The sequence below is a fragment of the Microcaecilia unicolor genome, chromosome 11 (assembly GCF_901765095.1).
Source record: "Microcaecilia unicolor chromosome 11, aMicUni1.1, whole genome shotgun sequence".
Lineage (NCBI taxonomy): Eukaryota > Metazoa > Chordata > Amphibia > Gymnophiona > Siphonopidae > Microcaecilia > Microcaecilia unicolor.
In genome coordinates, this window is record NC_044041.1 from 113,651,936 (window position 1) to 113,679,752 (window position 27,817).

The following is a 27,817-nucleotide window of genomic DNA, read 5'->3' on the forward strand; positions in this document are numbered from 1 at the left end:
CGGCCAAATGCCAGAGTTCGCCAGGTTTGAGATGGCCGGTTTTGTTTTTCAGCGATAATGGAAACTAAAAGCGGCCATCTGAACCCTGGCTAAATCCAAGGCATTTGCTTGTGGGAGGAGCCAGCATTTGTAGTGCACTGGTCCCCCTGACATGCCAGGACACCAACCGGGCAGCCTAGGAGGCACTTCTAAAAATTAAAAAAATATATACAAATACCTCCCAGGTGCATGGCTCCCTTACCTTGGGTGCTGAGCCCCTCAAATCCCCCCCAAAACCCACTCCCCACAACTCTACACCACTACCATAGCCCTTATGGGCGAAGGGGGGCACCTACATGTGGGTAGAGTGGGTTTTGGGGGGGTTTGGAGGGCTCAACACTTACCACCACAAGTGTAACAGGTAGGGGGGGTATGGGCCTGGGTCCGCCTGCCTGAAGTCCACTGCAACCAACAAAAACTGTTTCAGGGACCTGCATGCTGCTGTCAGGGAGCTGGGTATGACATTTGAGGCTGGCATACAGGCTGGCAAAAAAGGTTTTTATTTTTATTTTTTTAGTGTGAGAGGGGATTGGTGACCACTGGGGGAGTACGGGGAGGTCATCCCCCATTCCCTCCAGTGGTCATCTGGTGAGTTGGGGCACCTTTTTGAGGCTTGGTCGTGAAAATAAAAGGACCAAGTAAAACCAGCGAAATACTGATTAAAGCCGCTTTTTTTTCCATTATGCGCTGAAGCCAGCCATCTGGTAGCCACGCCCATGCCCGCCCATGCCCCGCCTTTGGTACGCCGCTGACACGCCTCCTTGAACTTTCGCTGGCTCGGCGACGGGAAAGCGGCGATGGTGTCAAAAAAGTAGCTTTCGATTATACCAATTTCGCCGCTTTTGAGAGATTGCCAGCCATCTCCCGATTTATGCCGGAAGATGGCCGGCGATCACTTTCGAAAATAAGCCCGATAGTAACATAGTAGATGATGGCAGAAAAAGACCTACACGGTCCATCCAGTCTGCCCAACAAGATAAACTCAAATGTGCTACTTTTTGTGTATACCTTACCTTGATTTGTATCTGTCATTTTCAGGGCACAGACCGTAGAAGTCTGCCCAGCACTAGCCCCGCCTTCCAACCACCAGCCCCACCTCCCACCACCGGCTCTGCCACCCAATCTTGGCTAAGCTTCTGAGGATCCCTTCCTTCCGAACTGGATTCCTTTATGTTTATCCCATGAATGTTTGAATTCCGTTACTGTTTTCATCTCCACCACCTCCCGGGGGAGGGTATTCCAAGCAACCACCACTCTCTCCGTGAAAAAATACTTCCTGACATTTTTCTTGAGTCTGCCCCACTTCAATCTCATTGTATTTAAGTCCTTTGCAGCTTGGGTAGTGCAGATTTAGATAAGATTGTGTTGATTCGGATATATTTCTAATTGGTAAGTCGATCAAGTCTGTCATGTAACTCGGGGCTTCTCTGTAGATGATTTTGTGAACCAGGGTGCAGATTTTGAAGACGATGCGTTCTATGATTGGGAGCCAGTGTAGTTTTTCACGGAGGGGTTTTGCGCTTTCAAATCGCGTTTTACCAAATATAAGCCTAGCTGCCGTGTTTTGAGTGGTCAGAAGTTTCTTTAAGGTTTGTTCTTTACATCCCGCATAAATTCCATTGCAGTAATCTAAGTGGCTTAGTACCATTGATTGTATCAGGTTGCGAAATGTTTCCCTCGGGAAGAGTTGCTTCACACATTTGAGTTTCCACATTGAGGCCCAGATGCACAAAACTTTAACGACCCTTTAACGAAGAAATTTTCAACTGTAGCATGCATTAAAGGCCATTTTCCGATGACGCTAGCAGCTAACGAAAACGGAATGCAAAACGAGTCACTTCCAATTGAAATGTGAACAATTCGCAATACACTAACCATATCGACGATTGCAATGAATCATTTACTGTGATATACTTAACGTGAGGTCAGAGCTGTCGTTAAGGCCTGAGCTGTCATACTGGCACTGCTCCCCGCTTCTTCCTGCAGCATAAAAATCCAAGCTGGCATGTTTGAAAATAAAAAAACCCACACAAACACGTGGCTCCCCGCTTCCTCCCTGCATAAAATTGAAAAAAAAACCCCGAAAAGCAAAAAAAAATCTGGAGGGGGCAAAGACGCTCATCAGGAGCGTCCTCTGATGTGAGGGCGGGCCCAGGAAGAATGGAGGGTCGTCGGAGGAGGCATCACTGATCGTCGATCAGCTGTTCTTGCCCATGCAGCGCCTTCACACAGAGGTGAGAGGCGCTGCGCGGGCCCGGGTAAGGTGGAGGGGGAGCGGCGGTGACAACCTCAGGGGACGTGGCACGGGGGCGGAGGATGGCGGGAGGCGGAGCTGTGGGAGAAGGAGAAATAGAGAGAGAGGAAGGGAGGGAGGCCTTGGCTGCTACAGTTTTGAGTTTTGTTTGATTTTTATTAATACAGGGCGGAAGCGGGAGAGCAGCGTCGACCTCGGGTGGGAGGAGGGCAAGGGCGTCCATACAGGATGCTCCTGATGAGCACCTTTGCCTCCTCCCGATCCTCAGCTTCTTTGACATTTTTTGGCATGCGCAGAGCAGCCAACATAACGCTGGCTGCTCTGCGCATGCTTTACAGGCACATTACAATGGGATTACACTTCTTAATTCATTTGACTTTTGTTTACTGAACCGAACATGTGGGACTTGTTTTATTTACTGCATTCTTCGTTTTGTCAACTTCGGTAATGACTTTTACGTGTTTTAATTTTTTTACTGTGTGGTTGATGCATCTGGGCCGAGTTTGGTAAAAATGTAATGATGTGGGAGTGGCTCCCCTCACTTACTTTGTAAGGGGATGGGAGGGGGTCAGTGACCACTGGGAGATTAAAGAGAGATCATGCTTAATCCTACAGTGTGTCATCTAGTCAGTCACCTTTTTGTAACTTGGACATGATTGAAACAGGTCTAGAAAAAAATTCCTCTTTTTGCCATGGATGTGTTTCTAGTTCTGTTATCGCTCTAAAATGTTCAACTTTCGCGGACGTCCAAGTCCCCACCCTTGTCACGCCTCCAACACACCCCCTTGCTATTTGGATGAACAGTGAAAAACCTTCCTATTCTGCCTTTTTGAAATAGTGGATTTACACGTGTTTGGCAGATGGACATTTTTCTGGCCATTTTGAGATGTCCATCTGCTTTGAAAATGAGTGTATTAAATGAGCATATTAAAAAAGGAGGATGGAAGACCAAACGACAGCCAGTGTGGTTAAAAAGAGAGGTGAAGGAAGCTATTAGAGCTAAAAGAAAATCCTTCAGAAAATGGAAGAAGGAACCGACTGAAAATAATAAGAAACAGCATAAGGATTGTCAAGTCAAATGCAAAAAACGCTGATAAGGAGGGCTAAAAGGAGGACTAAGAGGGACTTCGAAAAAAAGATTGCGTTGGAGGCAAAATCACATAGTAAAACTTTTTTTAGGTATATTAAAAGCAGGAAGCTGGCAAAAGAATTGGTTGGACCGCTAGATGACCGAGGAGTAAAAGGGGCGAGCAGGGAAGATAAAGCCGTAGCGGAGAGATTAAATTAATTCTTTGCTTCGGTCTTCACCAAGGAAGATTTGGGTGGGATACCGGTGCCAGAAATGGTATTCGAAGCTGATGAGTCAGAGAATCTTAATGAATTCTCTGTAAACCTGGAGGATGTAATAGGGCAGTTCTACAAACAAGAGTAGCAAATCTTCTGGACTGGATGGTATTCATCCCAGAGTACTGATAGAACTGAAAAATGAGCTTGCCGAGCTATTGTTATGTAATATGTAATTTATCCTTAAATCGAGCATGGTACCGGAAGATTGGAGGGTGGCCAATGTAACACCAATCTTAAAAAAGGTTCCAGAGGAGATCCGGGAAATTATAGACCAGTGAGTCTGATGTGGTGCCGGGCAAAAGGATAGAGACTATTATAAGAACAAAATTACAGAGCATATTCAAAAGCATGGATCAATGAGACAATTCAACTGGATTTATTATTTATTGCATTTGTATCCCACATTTTCCCACCTCTTTGCAGGCTCAATGTGGCTTACAATACATCATGAATGGTGGAAATATATAAGAAAATAGACATTTAGTATTACAGAAAGATCTTGGATAACATGATAATGAAAAACTCGATAATAGTATAACAAGCAATATTGTAAGACAATTCTGGATATATGTGTAGGGGTTCATATTTGTTGATCTTTGTGGTATGCCTTGTTAAAGAGATGGGTCTTCAGTAGTTTGCGGAAGTTAGTTAGTTCATTTAGTGAAGGGAAATCTTGCCTCACCAATCTATTACATTTCTTTGAAGCAGGGGCGTATCTGCGTGGGGCCTCAGGGGCCTGGGCCCCCGCAGATTTCGCCCTGGACCCCCCTACCGCTGCCAACCCTCCCCCTCCGTTGCTCGCCTACCTTCGCTGGCGGGGGACCCCAACCCCCGCCAGCCGAGGTCCGCGTCCTCCTGCCGCTGCCGGCTGCCTTTGGTCCTTTAATTCTTCCATTGAAGCTGGCGCCGACGAAAGTTTCTTTTGAGTCTGACGTCGCTGCACGTTGTACGTGCAGGACGTCAGACTCAGAAATTGTTTCTGAGTCTGACGTCCTGCACGTACAACGTGCAACGTGCAGCGTCGTCAGATTCAAAGAAACTTTTTCGTCGGCGCCAGCTTCAATGGAAGAATGAAAGGACCAAAGGCAGCCGGCAGCGGCAGGAGGACGCGGACCTCGGCTGGCGGGGGTTGGGGTCCCCCGCCAGCGAAGGTAGGTGAGCAACGGAGGGGGAGGGTTAGCAATGGCAGCGGCTGGGGGGAGGGGGATCGGCAATGGCGGCGGCGGGGGGGGGGCTATAATGTGCCCCCCCTCTCTGGCCCTGGCCCCCCCTACCGCCGCAGTTCAGATACGCCCCTGCTTTGAAGGCATAGGCAGTCGGTGGCCCAACTGTTTGGGGAGGCTAAAGGGGGCGGGGTTAGGGGTGGGGCCAGGGGTGGAGCTTAAATCCATAATTGTCTGATAACACAAAGAAAAAAAATAAAAATAAAAGTCACAATTAATACCTTTTATTAAATTTAGATATAAGCTATGTATCATATGTCAAAGAATAAAGTGGTTGCTCAAAGCATATATTAACCACAATCGCTCAACTGCAAAACACTATGTACAACTTTGTGCAAAAACACACTCAGAACCTTACTGTACCATAAATATTACACTGGGCAGAACCTAATACACCAATATACCACCCATATGGAAAATGCAGACCGTCAACAATATGAAACAAGGGATCATAATATCATGATACGTGTAGAGCCACAAAACACCTTAATTCATGTTTAATGTGGGATAAAATGCCATAAATAAGTAAATAAATATAAACTTTTAATGTTGAGCACCTAATTCTCAAAGTGGACATATTCCAAACACTATAATGAAAATAAAATGATATTTTCTACCTTTGTTGTCTGGTGACTTTGTTTTTCTGATCATGCTGGCCCAGTATCCGGTTCTGCTGCTATCTGTCCTCTTAACTCCGTTTCCAGGGCTTCCTTTCCATTTATTTCTTTACTTTCCGCCTTTCTTCTTCATTTCTTGCCCTACATCTGTAAGTAAAAGCTGGGTCCTCCACAGACTTGACTGTCCAGTGGATCCAGCTTCTGCCTATTTTCTTCCTCCATGTGCAGTTTTTCTCTCTTCCTTTTCCCTCATCTCATCTCCTTCCTCACTCTTCCCTCCCCTCCATCCATGTCCAGCAACCTTCCTTATGTACAGTGCAAAATATACAGATAGCAGATTTTAATTCCCAAAGCTGACAAATTTCAATCAATAAATGGAAAATAAATTTATTTTTCTACCTTTATGCCTGGTAATGCTATTTTTCTAAGCATAGTAGTCTCATTCTCTCTCTGTATCCCTTAGATCACTGTCTAGGGCCTCCTGTTCATTTGCCATGTTATATTTTCTCAATTTCTTCCACTCAGACATTGATTTTTTTCATGCTTATCTTCCCCCAATACATTTTTTGCCTCTCAAACTTTATCCCTCTTTCTCATCCTCCAGTCTTCCAGCTCCCTCTTTTTACTGCTTCTATCTAGCTCTGCATCTCTTTCCCCACCCATTTCTAACATCCCCCCTCTCTCCTCTTTCCTTTCCATTGATGCCAAGCATCTCTCCATTCTTCCCTTCCTTCTTGCCCAGCATCTCTTTCTGGTTTTCTCTTCCCCCTTCCTTCTTGCCCAGCATCTCTTCCCGGTATTCTCTTCCACCTTCCTTCCTAACCAGCATCTCCCTGATTTCTCTTTCCACCTTCCCTCCTCTCCAGCACCACCCCCTGATCTTTCCTCCCACCTTCACTCCTCTGTGCCAAGCATGTCACCCTAATTGCCCTTTTTCTACCCTCCTCCATGCCCAGCATGAACCTCCCATTTCCTTTCTCACATTTCTCCATGCCCAGCATGTCCCACAATCTCCCCTTCCATGTTCCCCAATCTTCCTTTCCACTGTCCATGCCCAGAATGTTCCCCAATCTCTCCTCCCCCATTCCTCTGTGCACAGCATGTCCCTCGAATCGATCTTGCTTCTGCTCTCCTCCCAGCTGTGATCTGGCAGCAACTCTTCTGTCCCCTGCCCCCCTCCAGCCATCTGTGGCTTTCGCTCCCCCCCCCCCACCCGTCTGTTCCGGCCGCTCTCACCCATCTGCGTGCTCAGCCTGAGGCGTTCTCCCTCTGACGTGGCGATGCACATAGCCAGCCTTAATCTGCCTGCGTCGGAGCCTCTCCCTCAGACGCGTCCCGCCTCTGCGTAAGACAGGAAGTTGAATTAGAGGAGGCGGGACGCGTCTGAGGGAGAGGCTCTGATGCAGGCAGATTAAGGCTGGCTATGTACATCGCTGATTTGCCGGCGTCGGAGGAAGAACGCCTCAGGCCGGAGACGACCATGCGGATGGATGGGTGAGAGCGAGGGGGGGGGGCGGCGGTGCAAGACTCGCGCGGGAGGGGGGAGGAGGCAGAGACCGCCGGTCACTGCAGCATTTAAGAGCAGCCAAGGGAAGTCCACGATTGGCAAGCCTCCTATACGGGGCGCCTATGTTTGAAGGGGTGAACAAACGTGGATAAAGGTGAACCAGTTGATATTGTGTGATTTTCAGAAGGCATTTGACAAAGTACCTCATGAAAGACTCCAGAGGAAATTGGAGAGTCATGGGATAGGAGGCAGTGTTCTACTGTGGGTTAAAAACTGGTTAAAGGATAGAAAACAGAGAGTAGGGTTAAATGGTCAGTATCCTCAATGGAGAAGGGTAGTTAGTCGGGTTCCCCAGGGGCCTGTGCTGGACCGCTGCTTTTTAACATATTTATAAATGACCTAGAGATGGGAGTAACTAGAGAGGTAATTAAATTTGCTGATGACACGTGAAAGTTATTCAAAGCTGTTAAATCACGGGAGGATTGTGAAAAATTACAAGAGGATCTTAAGAGACTGGGAGACTGGGTGTCTAAATGGCAGATGGCATTTAATGTGAGCAAGTGCAAAGAGATGCATGTGGGAAAGAGGAACCCAAATTATAGCTATGTCATGAAAGGTTCCACGTTAGGAGTCACAGACCAAGAAAGGGATTTAGGTGTCGTTGTTGATGATACGTTGAAACCTTCTGCTCAGTGTGCTGCTGTGGCTAAGAAAGCAAATAGAATGTTAGGTATTATTAGGAAAGGAATGGAAAACAAAAATGAGGGTGTTATAATGCCTTTGTATCGCTCCATGGTGCAACCGCACCTCAAATATTGTGTTCAATTCTGGTCGCCGCATCTCAAAAAAGATATAGTAGAATTAGAAAAGGTGCAGAGAAGGGCAACGAAAATGATAAAGGGGATGGGACGACTTCCCGATGAGGAAAGGCTAAAGCAGCTAGGTCTCTTCAGCTTGGAGAAAAGGCGGCTGAGGTCTATAAAATAATGAGTGGAGTTGAACGGGTAGATGTGAAGCGTCTGTTTCAGTGGCGTAGCTACGTGGGGCCTGAGGGGGCCTGGGCCCCCGTAGATTTCCGTGGGGACCCCCCTCCCGACGAACCCGCCCCTGCCGCCGCCTACCTTCCGTTTTGCTGGCGGGGGACCCCACTCCCCGCCAGCCGACGTCTTCTCCCGTAAAACGCAGCAGCCGGCACTGGCAGAGAAAAGTCATCATCCTCGCATGCTGACGTCCTGCACTCAGAGACTCAGAGAACAGGCCCCACGTAGCTACGCCACTGAAACAGACGCTTGAGAGAAAAAAGAATGAGGAAGAAAAGAATTATGCAGCCTTAACCCTTGTCCCTGAGGAAAGTGATTGAAACCCCGCGGAGTCGGGCGGTTTCAGGGGAAGGCAATTGATGAATGTTTCAGAGAGGCAAGATAGTTCTGCCAGGAAGGCAAGAATTTGTCAAGATAAGTGCACAGTTTTCACCTAGTATATACATTTTTAAAAGTGATAAGCGATTTTATAGCACTGAGGTGATTGGGAAGCATGAAAAAATGTGCATATGTTGCTCCTTTCAAAACATTTGTTAGAGTTACCCGATGAAAGAAGTGCTATGCCACCTTGTAGCAGCATTATTGACTGCTGTAATAGTGGTAAATATCTGAGGGTACTCTACATACATAAAAAATTTCTATTATATTATACTGGTGTGAACTGTTTCAAGCACTCTCTTTGAGTTGGTGGCTACAAGTCCTGGTTTGTGTGTATATGTCATTGAATGTTGCCAGAGATACTGATATTGTGGATTCGTTTTCTGTTGGTGGACTATTTTTGATCAGCAGTTTTTAGTTTTGCTATGTTTTGTGTGATGTAATGTTTGTTTGTAATTTTATAGTATGTGGAATTATGATTATGAGTGTAAGTTGTTCTCTGCTTATAATGGTAGATGTGCAGACTAGAAATCTTTAAATAAATTCATAACAACACCAGTGAAGTCTGGGTTCTATACAGGATGAGACAGACCCCAAAATAAACTTTGCGCCTGCAGTTCTATAACCTGATCTTCTGCACTCACAAAACATTCACTGACAATGGGTGGAGAACAGAACTAGGATGTTTCCAACACAACTCACCATGCAAGAAGAAAGCCACTGCTGAAGAAAAGCCATAGTGGCAAGTGACATTTGCAAAGACACTCTTAGAGACACTCTCCCCGATCTTCAAAACTATTTAAACAGCCAGGAATGGCTCCTGGTCGGGTAAGTGCCTAACCACGGATATTCAGTGGGAGATAACCGGTTATTTCCTGCTGAATACCCCGGTTAGCAGCGGACAGCACCAAACCAGCAATGCTGAGCAGTTATAATAGGCCACTTAAATAGCAGGCCTATCTTTGACCGCTAAAAAGTTATCCAGTTAGCGCTGAATATTGGCATAGCCAATTAACTTTTTAGCAGCCAAGATAAACCGGGATAGTTGATGCTGGTCACTGGATATGATCTGGCATTAAATATCCATGTTTAGTGGTGGCGGCGGCAGACAGCAAATGCGCTGCCTGGGGCCTGCTGAATATTGGGCCCACTGAAAGCATGTGGAAGGCTCTGTGATGTGATAAGACCAATGTGAAATTTTTTGGTGTCAGAGCTAAGCAGTAGGTGTAGCATAAAACAAACACAATACATCACTCTGTTAACACCATCTACACAATAAACCATGGCGGTGACAGCATTACATTGTGTGGATGTTTTGCAGCAGTAGGGACAGGGAGGCTGTGGAGACTGAGGGAAAGATAGATAGTGCAAATCCTGTTCCAGTCTGTCACAGACCTGAGACTAGGGAGAAGATTCACCTTTTAGCAGGACAAAGCAAAAGCGACAACAGAGGAACTCAACAAGCAGATAATGAATGTCCTCGAGTGGCCCAGTCAAAGTCCAGACTTGAATCCAGTAGAAAATAAGTAATATGGAGCTGCAGAGTGAATGCGTGTGTTTGCAAGCAATAGAAGTTTGAAGTGTATGTGAAAGCAGATGGAGGTGAGGACAGGGAGTTACATGATCATAGTGGCACTGATGGATGGTAGGTCATGCAGCTGCATTTTGAATAGATTGTAATGAAGAACGATGTTTGGCAGTGTTGTATAGTAACTAAGTAAATGTAACTAGTTACTGCACTTAAGTAAAAGTTTTCTTGCTTTTACTTGTAAAGAAGTACAGAGTAACATTTTTTGCTTTTACTTGTACTGAAGTAATAATGTCACCAGTTTTTACTACTTTTACTCAGTTAGATCTGATGCTTGCAGTTAAAAGTAAAAAGTAAACACAGAAGAGAGATGAAAATGACAATTCCTCAGTAAACCACATGAAACAGCAAAACTAACAGGATTTTGTTATTGCAAACCTCAGCATGCAAACAGTGGGTCATTGCATCTTAAATTTTGCTGTTCAGTGAATATAGCCTATAAGAACAGTGAAGTTGCCTGTGTTTGTTGACCTGGTTACTGGTCTCCAGCCAAACAGAACAGTGATGAGTTGGGTCCTTTTAAACCAGAGGTAAAGCTTAAGCTAGAAGCAATTCTTGGTGAACAGACCTATGTCTCTACCACAACAGACTGCTTGTCATCCCATGGGAAATTTTACATTGGGGTGACTGTCCACTGGATTGATAAAGAGTCTTTACAAAGGAAGTTTGCTTGTCTGGCCTTAAGACTGAAAGGTTCTCACACACTTGATGATCTTGCATCAGTTCTTGAAGATATTTAAACAGAGTTTGCCATCAGATGAAACATTGTTCCAATTTTGTGAGAGTATTCCCTGTAAGTGGACAGCATGATGATGATAACGAAGATGAAGATGCAAGTGATGAATTAGCACCACTTCTAATACCGATGATAATGACAATCTCTCTATATAATAATTTGTTCATCTGCGTCCCTGGCTGGCTGGGTTTGTAACCGTATGCAAATGAGCTTACGTCAGCTCGCCTCCAGCGTTCCCTTCCCTCTGTGTCCCGCCCTCGTGGAAAGATGAAATGATGTCAGAGGAGGGTGGGACACTGAGAGGGAAGGCAAGGGAAGGCTGGAGGCGACGCGAGCCGAGCCTGCTGCTGCTGCGACCTGAGGTATGGATGGGAGGGGAGGGGAGAGGAGAATCGCTGGACTTGGATGAGATGGGATGGGAGGCCAGAGGAAGGGAGGGGAGAATCGCTGGACATGGAGTGGAGCGGAGGGGAGGGGTGGGAAGAATCGCTGGACATGGATGGGATGGGAGAATCGCTGGACATGAAGGGAAGGGCAAGGGAGAGAGACGAGAAAACGCTTAGATGATATCCTTCCTAGGGCCCGTTTCATTTGCTCCGAAACGGGCGTTTTGGCTTGTAATGGTAATAAAATACTCTTTGCTATATAGAAGTCAAGTGTTTCAGAGATTCCCCTTTCTACTACCACCTCCTGAAGATGAGAAAGCTCTGAAGAGCTTATAAATTAGTCTTTTATTTTCTATATCACCAAGAAGGCAATTCAGATATCTTTCAATTAACTAAACTTTGAGAAACTCTTCCAATGAGTTGGTCCTCCCAATTCCCATCCCCGACATTGTAAATGACAGCAGATAAAGACCAAAATGGCCTATTAATCTAGCCAGTAAAATGGTTAGCGGTGTAACATCTGCTCCATGCAGGTTACCCCCTCTCCCCATGTCTTTTAAAGTGTGAAATTCATTTAACTTTTGCTTAGAGCAGAAATACACTATACTATAATTCCATCTTTTACAGTGGAATCCTCTGCATTTATCCCAAGCCTCTTTCATTCCTGGAATACTAGCTGCAAATAAAATTTATTTTATTTATTTATATTTTGTTCACACCTTTTTCAGTAGTAGCGCAAGGTGAGTTGCATTCAGGTACACTGGCCCTGGTGGGATCACAATCTAAGTTTGTACCTGAGGCAATGGAGAGTTAAGTGATTTGCCCAGAATCATAAAAAGCAGCTGTACGATTGGAACCAGCCACCTCTGGATGTCAAGACCAGTGCTCTAGCCACTGGGCCACTCCTCCACTCCATGTCTGTCTGGTGTCAGCCCACTTTAGTACAAGTCAGTTATGCAGCAGCAATACCTCTTCTATTTATTTTAATTTAGCCTCAAGTTCAGACTTCATAAAAGTCAATATTTGAAGGGCCACCACTGTCTGTTCCCTCTTCCTATTTTGCTGTGTCAGTGCCTGCCTCCACATTATCCACACAAGCATGACATATCCATATTATCAGGCTGTATGTTACAAACCAAGGCTGTAACGTTGCACCTAGTTTCACTTGAACAGGAGAAGTGGTGCTTTAATCTCTTCAAAAACCAAATACACAGACATGGACTTTGGGGATAAACTTTGTTTTCATATTTTCTTGTACCATTCCCCAGTTTGAAGCATATTATTTGTGAACTGTCCAGCTCCGAGAAGCTGCTTGTTTCCAGCCATGCTTAGGGGCTGGAGAGAGGAATCCATTTCAAAATTCCCTTGGAATGAATCAGACAAAACAGATTCATGAGCAAGGGAAAGGGAAACGAAGCATCAGAAACAACTTTTCTGACCTTGTTGTGTGTTCTGACACAAACTGCTCAGGGCCGACCCTGCCATTAAGCAGACTAAACATCTGCCTAGGGCAACAGAATTTGGAGGGGAGGAGAAGGGAGTACAGCTTTGAAGATGGAAATAGCAGCATCTCATATGCCCTTCCCTACACCTGCCCCATGCCCAGCATCTTTGACCTCTTCCCTTCCCCTTGCTGGGCCTGCCATCACAGTCCTCACCTTATCACCTTTTGGGTCCAAGGTGGCAAGGTGACTGAGTGAGCACTGTGTGGGCCCTTTAAGGACAGACCCACATTTAAACATTGCCATATTCTGGTTTCCTCTGACAGGAAGTCTGTGTTGAGGGAAGGTGGGATGCAGCATGGATGGAGTATGGGATCTGTGATTAAATGCCCAGTGCAGTGCTCAGAGGGCAGGACATGGCATGGATAGAGTGTGGGATCTTTGTTTAAATGTCCGCTGCAGCATTCTGAGGGTAGGATGCAACATTGATAGCCTGTGATTAAATACCCACTGCAGAGTTTAATTTCCTTGCAGCTTTGGGCCCAGGAGGAGATAGGGCAGTAGTGGCAGAGACCTGACGGAGAAAGGAAGAAGGGAGATATGCTGGACCTGGGAGGGGAGGGAGAGATGAGATTCTGGACACCTGGGTGGGGAGTAGAGAGGAAAAGAAGAAATGTTGGACTATGAGGGCAGGGGCTAGGACCTTGAGCTGACCCCTGGGGGGGGGGGGGTTGGGGAGTAGGACACACAGCTGAAGGTTCAACCTAGGGTGTCAGATACCCTTAGGCTGGCTCTGGACTCTGGAGCTGCTGGAGAATGAATGAGCTTGTGACTAAAACACATCTCCTGCCACCTGCTCCTTCTTTGACACAGCAAAAAAGAGAACGATTCTGCAAGCTCCTGCTACCACCAACCTTACAATAATCGAACTGACCACATTTTGGCAACACTGACCATTTTTGCTAGTGCTGGTTGCCAGAATAATCAAAGTAAAACTATGTTGCACCAAAGCACAAACCTGCAATTGCTTTTGATAGGTACTTTATTAAGCCAAACAGATGCACGTAAGTTTGATTATTTAAAATAAGACATAGAGGGGCATAATCGAATGGGGCGCCCAAGTTTTCATCAAGGCGTCCTCGCAGGACGGCCCCGTAAAGGGGCGGGGCAACCCGTAATATCGAAACAAGATGGCCGTCCATCTTTTGTTTCGATAATACGGTTGGGGATGCCCAAATCATGAAATTTAGGTCGACCTTAGAGATGGTCGTCCTTAGGTCGTTTTTGAGATGGTCGTCCCTGGTTTTTGGCGATAATGGAAACCGAGGACGCCCATCTCAAAAACGACCAAATCCAAGCCCTTTGGTCGTGGGAGGAGCCAGCATTCGTAGTGCACTGGTCCCCTTGACATGCCAGGACTCCTTGCATGCCCTAGGGGGCACAGCAGTGGACTTCAGAAAAAGGTCCCAGGTGCATAGCTCCCTTACCTTGGGTACTGAGCTCCCCAACCTCCCCAAAACCCATTCCCCACAACTGTACACCACTACCTTAGCCCTCAGGGATGAAGGGGGGCACCTACAAATGGGTACAGTGGGTTTGTGGTGGGTTTGGAGGGCTCACATTTACCACCACAAGTGTAACAGGTAGGGGGGGATGGGCCTGGGTCCGCCTGTCTGAAGTACACTGCACCCACTACCTGCATATTGCTGCGATGGACCTGAGTATGGCATTTGAGGCTGGCAAAAAAGTATTTTTAAAGATTTTTTTTGAGGGTGGGAGGGGGTTAGTGACCACTGGGGGAGTAAGGGGAGGTGATCCCCGATTCCCTCTGGTGGTCATCTGGTCAGGTCGAGCACCTTTTTAATGCTTGGTCGTGAAAAAAATGGACCAAGTAAAGTCACCCAAGTGTTCATCAGGTACGCCTTTCTTTTTTCCGTTATCAGCCGAGAACGCCCATCTCCTAAGCACGCCCCAGTCCCGCCTTCGCTACACTGCCGACACCCCCCCCCCCCCCCGTGAACTTTGGTCGTCCCTGTGACAGAAAGCAGTTGAGGGCGCCCAAAATCGGCTTTCGGTTATGCCGATTTGGGCGACCTTGTGAGAAGGACGCCCATCTCCCGATTTGTGTTGGAAGATGGATGCCCTTCTCTTTCGAAAATTCACCTGATAGTTGCCTTGCATGACCTAATCCCACCACAGAAATGCCTTCAAAACCCTGCTGCTACAAGTGTGTGTACTTTTACCTGCAAACAGGGTGTGCAATAAACCAAATTCATTTCTGCGGATAAAACTGCATTTTTATTCAAGCTTCATCATTGACCTGATTGGATGAGGTGGTGGGGGATGTGAAACAAAATTCAAACAAGGTCACACACACAAAAAAAAGTCCCCAACCAGACAAAATAAAGTGAATATCCTCAAAAACAAAGCAGCAAAGTGTCCTATGTAGTTTTTGCATGTGCTCTTGCCACCTACCTGCTAAAAAATAAAATTTATGTTTAAATAATTTTTTATTGAAAATATAACAACAATATACAACAGTGATTTGGCCAACAGTAAACCATTATACAATACAAGCACCTAAACAGCAAACTTACCCATAAAGCAAGGAAACATTATTCGAAAGTTACCCCCCCCCCAAAAAAAAAATACAACAACCTTTTTTTTGGGTGCTGTAGCGTGTTTGGGGGCAGAGAGTGGGTATGGCTATGCTAATAGGTTAGTGCATGGGCATTGTCACACGTTAACTGATTAGTGTAGGATTAATGAAATATTGCAGGAAGACCTTAGGAAATTGGAAGACTGGGAGTCCAAATGGCAGATTTATTTATTTGTAACACTTATACCTCGCGCTTTCCCACTTATTAGCAGGTTCAATGCGGCTTACATAATATAACAGGTTTACAAGATAACATAGAATGGATAACAGATGAAATATAGTGAGTAAAGAGGTGAACAATTAGATGTGGGTAAGTAAGATGGGTAAGGGAGGAGGGTGGTAGAGGTATCTTTAAAATCAAACAGTGAGTGATGCACAAAGGGAGATCCGTGCAGCTCATTTGTATGCGATCCCCTTTGTGCAACGCTCACTGTTTGCAGGGTCTCTATTCTATCCTCATCCTTCTCTATCTATCTGCTGCTTTTGACACTGTAGATCACTGCCTACTCCTTGATACACTGTCCTCACTTAGATTTCATGGCTCTGTTCTTTCCTGGTTTTCTTCTTATTTCTCCCACCGTACTTTTAGTATATACTCTGGTGGATCCTCCTCCACTTCTATCCATCAGTTGGTGTACCTCAGATATCTGTCCTGGGATCTCTTATTTTCTCCATCTATACTTCTTCCCTTGGCACTCTGATCTCATCCCATGGTTTTCAGTATCACCTTTACACTGATGACTCCCAGATCTACCTCTCCACACCAGAAATTTCAGCAGGAACCCAGGCCAAAGTATCAGCATGCATGTCTGACATTGGCGCCTGGATATCTCACTGCTATCTGAAACCAAACATGACCAAGACTGAGCTTCTTATCTTTCCCCCTAAACCAACCTCTCCTCTTCCCTCATTCTCTATGAAATTTAATGTGGACAAATGAAAGGTGATCACATTGGAAAGAATAATCTGAATCATAGTTACCTGATGCTAGGGTCCACCTTGAGGATCAGCGCTCAAAAAAAAGATCTGGGTGCCATTGTAGATAATACCTAGATACATCTCCCGCCTCATTTCCCCTGCTTATCCCCTGTTCTATCCCCTTTCACCTCATCGACCCCTCCCCCAATGCTCACCTACCCTTACTCACACCTCTCCTATTCCCTTCACTCTTGCCCATTCCTCTCTGCCTCATCTACCCTCCAATTGCTCACTTACCCTTGCTCATACTTCTCCTACTCTCCTCATCCCTACATTTCTACATTCCTATTTCTTTTATTACTCCAATAATACTCAATTTACTTCTCTCCACCAATACTTTGTAATCCCAATTACTATGTAAGCCGCATTGAACCTGCTTTGAGTGGGAAAGCGTGGGGTACAAATGTAATAAATAAATAATACGCTGAAATCTTCTGCTCAGTGTGTGGCGGTGGCCAAAAAAGTAAACAGGATGCTAGGAATTATTAGGAAAGGGATGGTGAATAAAACCGAAAATACTATAATGCCTTTGTATCGCTTCTTGGTTCGTCCGCACCTTGAGTATTGTGTTCAGTAAAGATATAGCAGAATTAGAAAAGGTTTAAAGAAGAGCGACCAAAATGATAAAGGAGATGGAACTCCTCATGTATGAGGAAAGGATAAAAAGGTTAGGGCTCTTCAGCTTGGAAAAGAGATGGATGAGGGGAGATATGATTGAGGTCTACAAAATCCTGAGTGGTGTAGAATGAGTAGAAGTGAATCAATTTTTTACTCATTCCAAAAGTACAAAGACTAGGGGACACTCAAGGAAGTCACATGGAAATACTTTTAAAACAAATAGGAGGAAATATTTTTTCACTCAACAAATAGTTAAGCTCTGGAACTCTTTGCCAGAGGATGTGCTAACAGCGGGTAGCATATCTGGGTTTAAAAAAGGTTTGGACAAATTCCTGGAGGAAAAGTCCAGTCTGCTATTGAGACAGACATGGGAAGCAACTGCTTGCCCTGGGATTTGAAGTATGGAGTGCTGCCACAATTTGGGTTTCTGCCAAGTACTTGTGATCTGGCTTGGCTACTATTTGGAAAACAGGATACTGGGCTAGATGGACCATTGGTCAGACCCAGTATGACTACTCTTATGTTCTAGTGCGTGAGCCCTTACCACCTACTAAATAGATGTTGGTAAGTGCTCATGTGCTAATGGCCATGCGCTAATGGGAAAATTAGCACATGGCAATTATTGCAGAAATGGAATTTACCAGCAGCGCTAAAAGTGGCCTTAGCACATGGGAAAGACCTGTGTTGGGGCTGGCGCAGGCCACGTTTTAGTTCTTCTTAGTAAAAGGGCCCCAGTGTAAATTTAACATTAGTCACAAACTAAATTAAATTAGTCACAAACTACAAATTTGTACTCAGGCCTCCCACATAGTTGAGAAATCTCTTTACAATTTTGTACTTTGCCCTCAAACAACAAACCCAAAAAGACAAACAAGAGAATCTACCATCCCATTTCCGGTTACTGTCCCCATTTGGTTCATCTTCCTAACCGGCCCTCTTACTCACAAATCTTCAGAACACCAGTGGCTGTGTGCTTGGAGTTTATCAACACAACATTTCACCTACGGCTTGTGTAGTGTCAGTATATTTCCACAAGCTCTACAACCAATTACTTAGGAGGCACAGAAATATAGAATACTAATGAGTTAAACAAATTAGACGTGGAAGCAATCAGGGTGAGATATGTTAAGTAACAATCTTTCTTTGAGACAAGCATTCAGCTTTGTAGGAAATAATTTTAAAAAATGAAAAAAAAAGGTCTAATGAAGAAAATTGAAGAGTGAAGGAAAGAGAACATAGAAGAGTTTTTGACAAGTTTTTAACACAATTTTCACCAGTTCCAGGGCAGCGTAGAAGGATGCTCTACATATTTCATGCCTTTTTTGCAATTTAAATGTATATTTCCACTTTTTTCCCCCAGCCAGAACAGCATCTGCAACTTTAAAACAAATGCAGGAGACAACAGCAAAAATATGTGCATGTCCGAACAAAAATGGAAGTGCCAGTTTACATCTGTGGCTGTTATTCTGCACATAAATATCAGCCTCTCATAAATTTCAGGTGCAAGAAATTTTGCCAGGCTAATAATTGGGTGTACAACAGTAGCCACAGATTTTTGTTTTCTTCAGACTTGCGCACAAGAAGATACGTTTACCGCTGAATCTTTGCTTTGTGTACATGCATCGGGCAGGCTTCACCGGATTACCGCTCAGGTTCTGTGCGCATAAAATTTGCATGTCACTAGCTTTGAGATGGCATGGATTTTTCAGCTCACAAGAGAAGCTTTGCACTCAGCCATTCATGCACAGCTCTACTACCAGCCTTTCTGCATCAACCTCTTTGTTTTTCTCTACATTTGTGCAGAATAACTAATAGCTTCATTAGCATGGCTTTAAATGTGTTGTGTATTGATGTCTACATGAGGCTTTGTGCATGGTTAGCTTGTGTGCAAAACCCAACATTTAAGTTCTTAAGTGGAGGAGGAGTGGCCTAGTGGTTAGAGCACCAGTCTTGCAATCCAGAGGTGGCCAGTTCAAATCCCACTACTGCTCCTTGTGATCTTAGACAAGTCACTGAACCCTTCATTGCCTCAGGTACAAACTTAGATTGTGAGCCCTCCTGGGACAGAGAAATATCCAGTGTACCTGAATGTAACTCACCTTGAACTACCACTGAAAAAGGTGTGAGCAAAATCTAAATAAAATAAGTTTGTGCCTAGGGTTCTAACAAAATTGTGTACTGAAGCCAAGCTAACCAGTGCACAAAGCCCTGCTCATTTTATTGCATTGGACCCTATGTTTGTACCTGGAGCAAAAGAGAATTAAGGGGTCCTTCTACTAATGTGCACTGAAAAATGGCCTGCGGTAGTGTAGATGCGTGTTTTGGGCATGCGCAGAATCATTTTTCAGCGCACCTGCAAAAAACGCCTTTTAAAATTTTTTTTGCCGACAATGGACGTGTGGCAAAATGAAAATTACTGCACGTCCATTTTGGGTCTGAGACCTTACCGCCAGCCGTTGACCTAGCACAGTAAAGTCTCACGCGGTAACTGGGCGGTAATGACCTACACGCATCCAATGCTACTTGGCGCATGCCCAATACGCGCATCCAAAAATTATTTTTCAGAAGCGCATATTGGACGAGCGCCAAAAATGAAATTACCGCAAGAGCCACATAGTAGGCAGGTGGTAACTGCATTTTGGCAAGCGTTGGGCGTGCGTAGATGCTTACGCGGCTTAGTAAAAGGGCCCCTAAGTGAGTTGCACAGGACCACAAAGAGCTGCAGTGGGATATGCTCCTAAGACTGTATTTGAGCCAAGGAGGGTTAAATGACTTGTCAGAGATCAGAAGGAACCACAGTGGGATTTGAACTGGGCTTCCCTCATTCTTAGACCGCTGCTCTAACCATTAGGCTACTCCTCCAGTAGTCTGGATGAATAAATGCCCTCAAGTAGAGACGAGAAAGATTAAGGAAATATATAACCATATTGATAACAAAATATCTGGTTGATTTCTGGATAGACAGAGAGAAACAGGAGTAAGATCTCTGCAGAACCAATGAGAGTAACACCAACAGCAGAAGTGGTCCAAGGACAGAGAACAGCCAGTAGTGAGCCCAATTAAAATTTTATTAAAGACAAACCCAGACCCAACTCAGCTGAGGGCAGGGTTAGGGCAGGGGCACAGCATAGGTGTTCCACCTAACTAGACATATAGCGAATGATATTCAACCAGCAATAAGGTTGTCCTAAATTACACTACTTAGCTGTAAGGGTAGCACTTGAATAAAACCGTTATCTGTATAGAATCTCCTATCAATAGTGGCACTGAATATCCATATTTTACACTGTGGCCACCATTTAAAAAAAATTTTGACCATGAATTTTAAATATTGCAGTTTAGGGGAGGAGGTGAATACATACAGTGTTGCTGTGCCTGAGAGAGTGAACTGGTGGTGCCTGATACATCTGGCAGTGCTGTGGTCACCCTGCCCTGACATCATTGAGGGTCTTCTCAGAGCTTCAAGAGCAAGGTGCTGCTGCACATACAGTCACAGAGTGTGGCTGAAGAGGTGTGACCAAAGGGGCACACCCTGACCCTTGGAGCACCAAAAATATCTACAGTATCCTGAAGCTCATACAGATGGGGAAAAGGAAAGCCAGAGTAATTCTGCTGTTCCAGTAGCAAGTGACCCTATAGACAAACATCTATTCCCCGACATTCAGCATTATTTAACCGGCCAGGAAAGGCTCCTGTCCAGTTAAATAGCATTTAATTGGCTATCCATTAATATTCAGCGGGATATAGCCAGTTATCTTCCACTGAATTTTCCTGGTGAGTGCTTAGCGGCTAATTGGTTATATTATAATCAGTTATCCATTAATATTCAGCGCATCGCCGGCTAAGTTTGGTGGCCACTGAAATAGCAGGACCTATCTTTGACCGGTTTAATCTTAACCGGTCAGTGCTGAATATTGGCTTGGCCGGTTAAGTTCAAATAGGTCAAAATAAAACCGGATATTCAATGCCAGTGACTGGAAATGGCCCAGCCTTGAATATTCAGTCTCACCCCCGACTGCAGGAGTTAGCCAGGCTGCCTTCTGCAGTCTGAATATCAGCCCCCCCTAACCCCTTCCCCCAATATTCAGTGCTATTTAAAAGGCCAGGAACACTCCTTGATGGTTAAATAGTGCTTAATCGGCTATCTGTGAATATTCAGCGGGAGATAGACGGTTATCTCCTGTTGAATATTCCAAGTCAGCGCTTAGCGGCTAACAGGTTACATTGCACGATACAACCAACTATCCCCTAATATTCAGCGCATCACCAGCTAAGTTTGGTGGCTAAATCAGGCCACCGAAATAGCAGGCCTAACGTTGGCCAGTTTAAATTTAACTGGCCAGTGCTGAATTTGGTTTAGCAAGTTAAGGGAAAGGGAATGGGACTTGATATACTGCCTTTCTGTGTTGTGTTTTTTTTTTTAACAACTATATTCAAAGCAGTTTACATAGTATATACAGAAACTTACTTGTACCTGGGGCAATGGAGGGTTAAGTGACTTGCCCATAATCACAAGGAGCAGTGAGAATTGAACCCAGTTCCCCAGGATCAAAGTCCGCTGCATTAACCTGTAGGCTGCTCCTCCACTCCTGTTAAGTTTAAACTAGACAAAATTAAACCGGATATTCAATGCTGGTCACTAGAAATAGCCTGGCATGGAATATCTGGTCTCACCATCGACTATGGGAGTTAGCCGGGCCTCCTTCTAGTCTGAATATTGTCCCCGTAGTGTCTACAGGAATGTCTGGTGCTTCAGGGGCACAAGTATTTTCTCCAATTGGACCTTCTTTGAGGTCTGCTGAGTGCATTCTTCCTTCTCATCTATTTAATAGGTCTGCTGACATGTAAACAGTCATCTCTTCGCCTTTGGAGGCTGCTTAGTATGGGAAGCAAGATTCCTTTGTTGGTATTGTCCTAAGGTTTTAGTAATCTTTGAAGAGGTTCAGCTCAGCTCCCAGAGTGTGAAGGTGAGCTACAGGACATTAACTTAAAGGCGTTGTGGTTGGGTATTACCAGAATGGAGGGTATACTTAAACATTGAAGACATGCTATGTCTAAAGTTACAGATGTCATGCACACCTTGAGGCAGCCCATGGTAGCCAAACTCTGACCACAGTCGGTGTAACTGACCTATTCTGAAAGCAACTAGAGAGGGTGATACAGCATACACAACAAGCATACAGAAAAAAGAGCACAACTGGGCCTTTGAGACAACAGGAGTACTTTATTGAGATCAGACCTGACACGGGCCGTGTTTCGGCGTTAGCAATGCCTTCCTCAGGGGTCTAGGTTAATTATCAAGATACGCAAGCAGGGGATTCAACTCCCCACCGGAGAAAAATACACAACTTCTGTGAAAACATTGTCAGTCAACAGGGACTGCCCAAGTGCCACCGCTTTTGTGGTTTTTCACCTTCTGACGGTGTTTACAGGAGTTCAGCGACTGACCTATTCTGCACATTGTGTCTACTATTTAGAAGTTCAAGCTAAGTATTTTTTTCACCTCTTTTCTGGATCCATGAGTTGTCATTCCTGTGACGTTTTTAGCAATAATGAGTAAAATAAAATAAGGGTTTTTTTTTAATGCCGATTAAGAAATTGGACCTATGTCATTTCCTCCATACCCTAGTCTAAAAAAAATATATAGGATGGAGGTTTGGGCACAGAGGCTTTTTCCCTTTCCCATTAATTTTCTCCTTGCACTTCACAGGAATATAGTGCTATACTAAGTACTTTGCAATCTATATAAAGACAAGTTTTTTTTGTGTTTATATATATTAAGATACTCTCTTATCCTTTTTGTTGATTAATCACTGTACTTAAATTTATGACATTTATTTATTCAGCTCAATCGTAGCAATGCTTTCTCACAAAACAACTTCACCTCTGACCTCAGTAGTGCGGCTCACCAATATGTATCTTTCTTAATTGGCAAGACTTACGCCCCACATAATCATCAGTCATTAAGGTGATTACTTTATGGTGATTAACTCTTGCCAATTAAGAAAGATACACATTGGCGAACCGCACTACTGAGGTCAGAGGTGAAGCTGTTTTGTGAGAGAGCATTGCTACGATCGAGCTGACTAGATATACGTGTTTTCTCATTAATTTTGTTTGCCTGCAAGATTGGACTTATTTATTTATGACATTTATATCCCGCATTAGCCTGAGTAGAACTCAGGTTCAATGTGGCTTACATAGCAATTAGAAAAGCATGAACATGTTCAAAATATATTAACATCATATAATGTTAGACCAGTAAAACGTGAGTTAGGAACAGGTGTAATTAAATACTGAGGGATCTTTTTACCAAGCTGCAGCAAAAGGGGGCCTTTGGTGGCACCAGCGCGGGCTCCTGATGCACGTAGAGGCCCCCCTCCACTGCAGTGGGCAAAAGACTGCCTTGCTTCCCTTTAAAGGAATGGCCAATGATTTCCTAAATGTTTTTTCCCCCAAGTGGCAGTGGATACATTTACTAATGTTGATGCTATTTCTTTAGTAGACAAGTATCAAATCACAGGTTTCTTCTCCATAGGTGACCTTGATGCCTGTGATAAAAGATCTTGTTAATATTGGGGGTAATATTCAGCCTGTGGCCGTCAGTGTTTTTTAAATCGCTGACTGCTACAGGCAGCACTGAACTGAATACTGGCATTAAATAACCAGGTCACAGTGGCCACCTGGAAGCTAACCTCATACTGGTTGAAATTCAGACCACTGCACGGATAGCTTGACAGATAAAGTTAGTAGACTGAATCTTGCTGCCACTCGGTTAAGTATCATCTTTGTCCAAACTCCACCCTGGCACTAACCGAACAGGGCTGCAGCATAGATGACAAGGGTGAGCCATCCCAAAGAGTGAGATTTACCACACGAAGATCAAAGGCCAAAGAGTGATATTTACCATGTCAAGAAGTGAGTGAAGGCCAAAGAGTGAGATTTTTTTAGATGGCATATCCAGGGTATAAATCTAGAATGATTTAAGTGTAGTATTGCTTTGCAGATGAATCAAGGTAGCAGTAAATGATATTGGCTTTTCTGTGGAGCCTCTGAAAGAATACAAAGTGGGGAGCAATTCGGGTAAATTTTTTTTGGTTGAAATTTTTTTTTCACCCAGTAGTTAAAAGTATGTGCATCAGTTTCAGAGCACATGTACTTGTAGAAAAAGGGGAAATGGAAGGTGTGCTCAGATTTATTCTTACTGGTTGGACCAGTTGGTTTACATTAAAATTTGCCTTTCATGAAAGCAGTGAACAAGATCAGTGCACAGGTACTGAAGCTCTGATGAGTGACAAATAGGGTTCAAAGAGTGTGAGAGAACTTTTAAATGAGTTTGACACACTCCTAATGAGTGGGATTAAGCACCTCTGCTGCAGCAGTCAGAGCCAATATTCAGCAGCACTGCCCTGTTAAGAGCTACTGAATAACAGCAGCCAGGATACTGAATGCCATTTAACTGGCCAGGTGCCCCTCGTGAATATTAGGCCCATTCACGTTAAAGTGCAGGCAAGTGAAAGACAAGTAGAGCTAGAAACCTGCAATTCTTATTTTATTTATTTTTCTTACATTTGTACCCCGTACTTTTCCCGCTCATAGCAGGTTCAATGCGGCTTACATATTATATACAGGTACTTATTTGTACCTGGGGCAATGGAGGGTTAAGTGACTTGCCCAGAGTCACAAGGAGCTGCCTGTGCCTGCAGTGGGAATTGAACCCAGTTCCCCAGGACCAAAGTCCGCCACTCTAACCACTAGGCCACTCCTCCACTTAATGTGTCCATCTATTTATTTGTTGAACTCATAAAATTTGTTAATTATCTTAAAGAAGTTTTGGAAATTGCTGTATAAGATACTTTCGTTATATTTGTTATTAAGGGGCCAATACTCAGACTGCTGGATGTAGCCGGACTGCGTCCCGCGGACAGCGTTCAAGCCCGGATATTCACTGTTGGGCTGTTTCCAGTGACCGGCATTGAATATCTGGCTTATTTTTGGCCGGTTTAGACATAACCGGCTACGCTAATATTAAGAGATAGCCGGTTAAGTTTAAACCAGGCAAAGATATTCCAGCTATTTATGCAGCCCAATGAGGCCACTTACAATAGCTGGCTATGCACTGAATAATGGTGATAGCTGGCCAGTTATCTTGTAGCCACAGCCAGGAATATTCAGCGGGGGAGAGCCGGCTATCCCTCGCTGAATATTGCTAGATAGTCAGTTAAGAGCCATTTAACTGGCCAGGCACCATTCCTGGCAAATTAAATGGTGTTGAATATCGGGGGGTAAGAACATAGCTGGCCAAGTCGATATTCAGCGCTGGCCAGTTAAGTTCATAGCGGGCAAAGATAGACCTGCTATTTGTTGGAATGTATTGTATTTAACATGCATTGCCTGTCAGAAATGTTTTTTCTCTGTGATTACTCTGTGACCTCTGATGTGAATTACTTAGAGAGGTCACACCCATGCAACTTCCTGTGGGGGTCAGACACAGCACATGGAGCTCATGATCTCTCCTAAGCTGAGAGGATCTATGGTGGTGTGAGCATCCATTACCATCTAAGCACATGGAAAGAGCTGATAATCCAAATGTATAGTATTATGTATATATAAGCCTGTCTGAATATAATCAAACTACAAACTGTGAGTAAACAGATGTTTTGTTACTTCAACTTTAAAGTGACTCAGCAGTGAATTATTCTGGGGTGTATGAGAGAGATGAAGAAAAGAAATTAACATTTCTAAAGCTGAAGCTGTGTGTATAAAAATCTGCTAATTATTTACTACAAATAATCCAACAAAAGGGTTATGGGCCCAGGGCCAGGAATTGAAAAAGAAGAGAAATATTACCAGGCAGTAAAAAAGCCACATTTTTCTCTTAAGTTTTAAAAGAAAGATTCAGTCTGTCTCTCTCTCCCCCCCCACACACTAAACAAACAGAAGGCTAAGAAAATGGCTGAGGGAGGAAATTCACCATTTTTCCACTCTCTCAAGGTGCCTAAATTAACTGAATTTAATTATCAGCAGTGGGAACTAAGATTCATATGTCTCCTTCAAGCAAAGAAATTAAATATATGCTTAGACCAAAACAGAACAGCTGAAAATATGGCTGAACGGGACAATGCAAACTATTATGTGAAGTGCATGTTTTTGGAAGCTCTCTCAGAGAAACAAGCCATATTAGTGGAGGGAAAAGATACACCAAAGGACATCTTATATAAATTGAGAACTATGTATGCAACTACATATGCAAAACAGCAACCAATTTGGTTGGCAGAGTTGAATGAAACCAATTAAGGGATAAAAGTAAGTGTAATGATCACATTATGCATCTTATGTCTTCATTTCAAAAGTTAGAACTTTCTGGAATTCCCATGTGTGATGCATTGAAAAGAGCATTTCTTTTTACCTCACTATCAAAGAAGTTTGATGTTTTTAGGTCTGTAAATGAAGCCATTGAAGGGCAATCTTTTGAACAGGCAGCATCAAAACTGAGGCAGGAATGCATAATTAATGATTCTGAGGAGATGTGTTCTCAAAGCAAGTCAGAGAGAAATGAAAAAAATTTCTTGGCAAAGAACAGAGGAAGGCGGAGCTATGGGAAAACTCCACCCAAGGGCAAGCTGATTTGCTACTCATGTGGAAAGGAGGGACATGTATCTAAATGGTGTAAGGAAACACAAAACACTCCCTCTAGCTCACCTAAGCCAATGGAACAAAAGAATTCTCCAACCAGGAAATGTATGAAAGACAATGATAAACATAAGGGCTTTCTAATGGCAGAAAAATCTTTGACTATCGTAAATAATAATTCAAATGAAAGTACTTGGATTTTGGATTCGGGGAGCACATGCCATTTAACCAATTCTAAGGATTTCTTTCAGGAAATGAGTCCAGAAGAAGGTATTCTTAAAACTGCAAACGCAGGGACTGCTAAGATCCAAGCAAAAGGCATTGGATTCTTAAAATGCAAAGTGTCTAATGAAGTTAAAGAAATTCCTGTAAGTGATGTCTTGTATATTCCCCAAGCAGTTTGCAATATGCTTAGTGTATCTACATTAGATAAGAAGGGATTTGTGATTCATTTTGAAAACAGTAAGTGCACAATCTCTAAAAATGATGAAGTGTATGCTGAAGCTTTTATGCATAATGATATTTATAAACTGAGCATTTCAGGTGAAGCCTCACATATGGCGCAAGTAAGGAAGAATGATGGTAAATGTAGTCTGGAAATCTGGCATCGCCGCCTGGGACATCGTGATTTTAAGGTGATCCAGGATCTTTACAGTAAGCAACTAGCCACTGGCATTCAAATCAGTGCAGGTACTGGTAAAATGGAGAAATGCATAGACTGTGTTACTCAAAAAGGTGTGAGACCCTCATTTCCTGCATACACAGGAAATAGGAGTAATAAAGTACTGGACTTAATACACAGTGACTTATGTGGACCGTTTAATATCCCATCATTGGGAAATAACAGATTTGTGCTAATATTCTTGGATGATTTCTCTAGATATTGTGTGGCCTATTGCTGAAAGAAAAAAGTCAAGTCACAGACATGCTGAAGAAATACGTAGCCATGGTGAGCAATAAATTTGAAAGAAAACCAAAGGTTCTTCAGACCGACAATGGTGGTGAGTTCACTTCACAAAGCATGCGCACATTTCTAGAACAAGAAGGCATTCAGCATATCACAACAGTAGCTTATACACCAGAGCAAAATTCTGTTGCAGAGAGAAAATTTAGGTCACTTGTGGAAATGACCAGATGTATGCTGTCAGATAGCAATCTCCCTAAAAGACTATGGGGGGAAGCCATTCTCACAGCAGTGTACCTACAAAACAGAATGCCAACTAAAGGCGCTGAGCGCACACCACATGAGACATGGCATGGTAGGAAGCCAAACCTGTCACACATAAGAACATTTGGAAGTACAGCATATGCTCATATACCAAAGCAAAGAAGGCATAAGCTGGATTCCACAACAGAAAGGGGCATTTTAGTT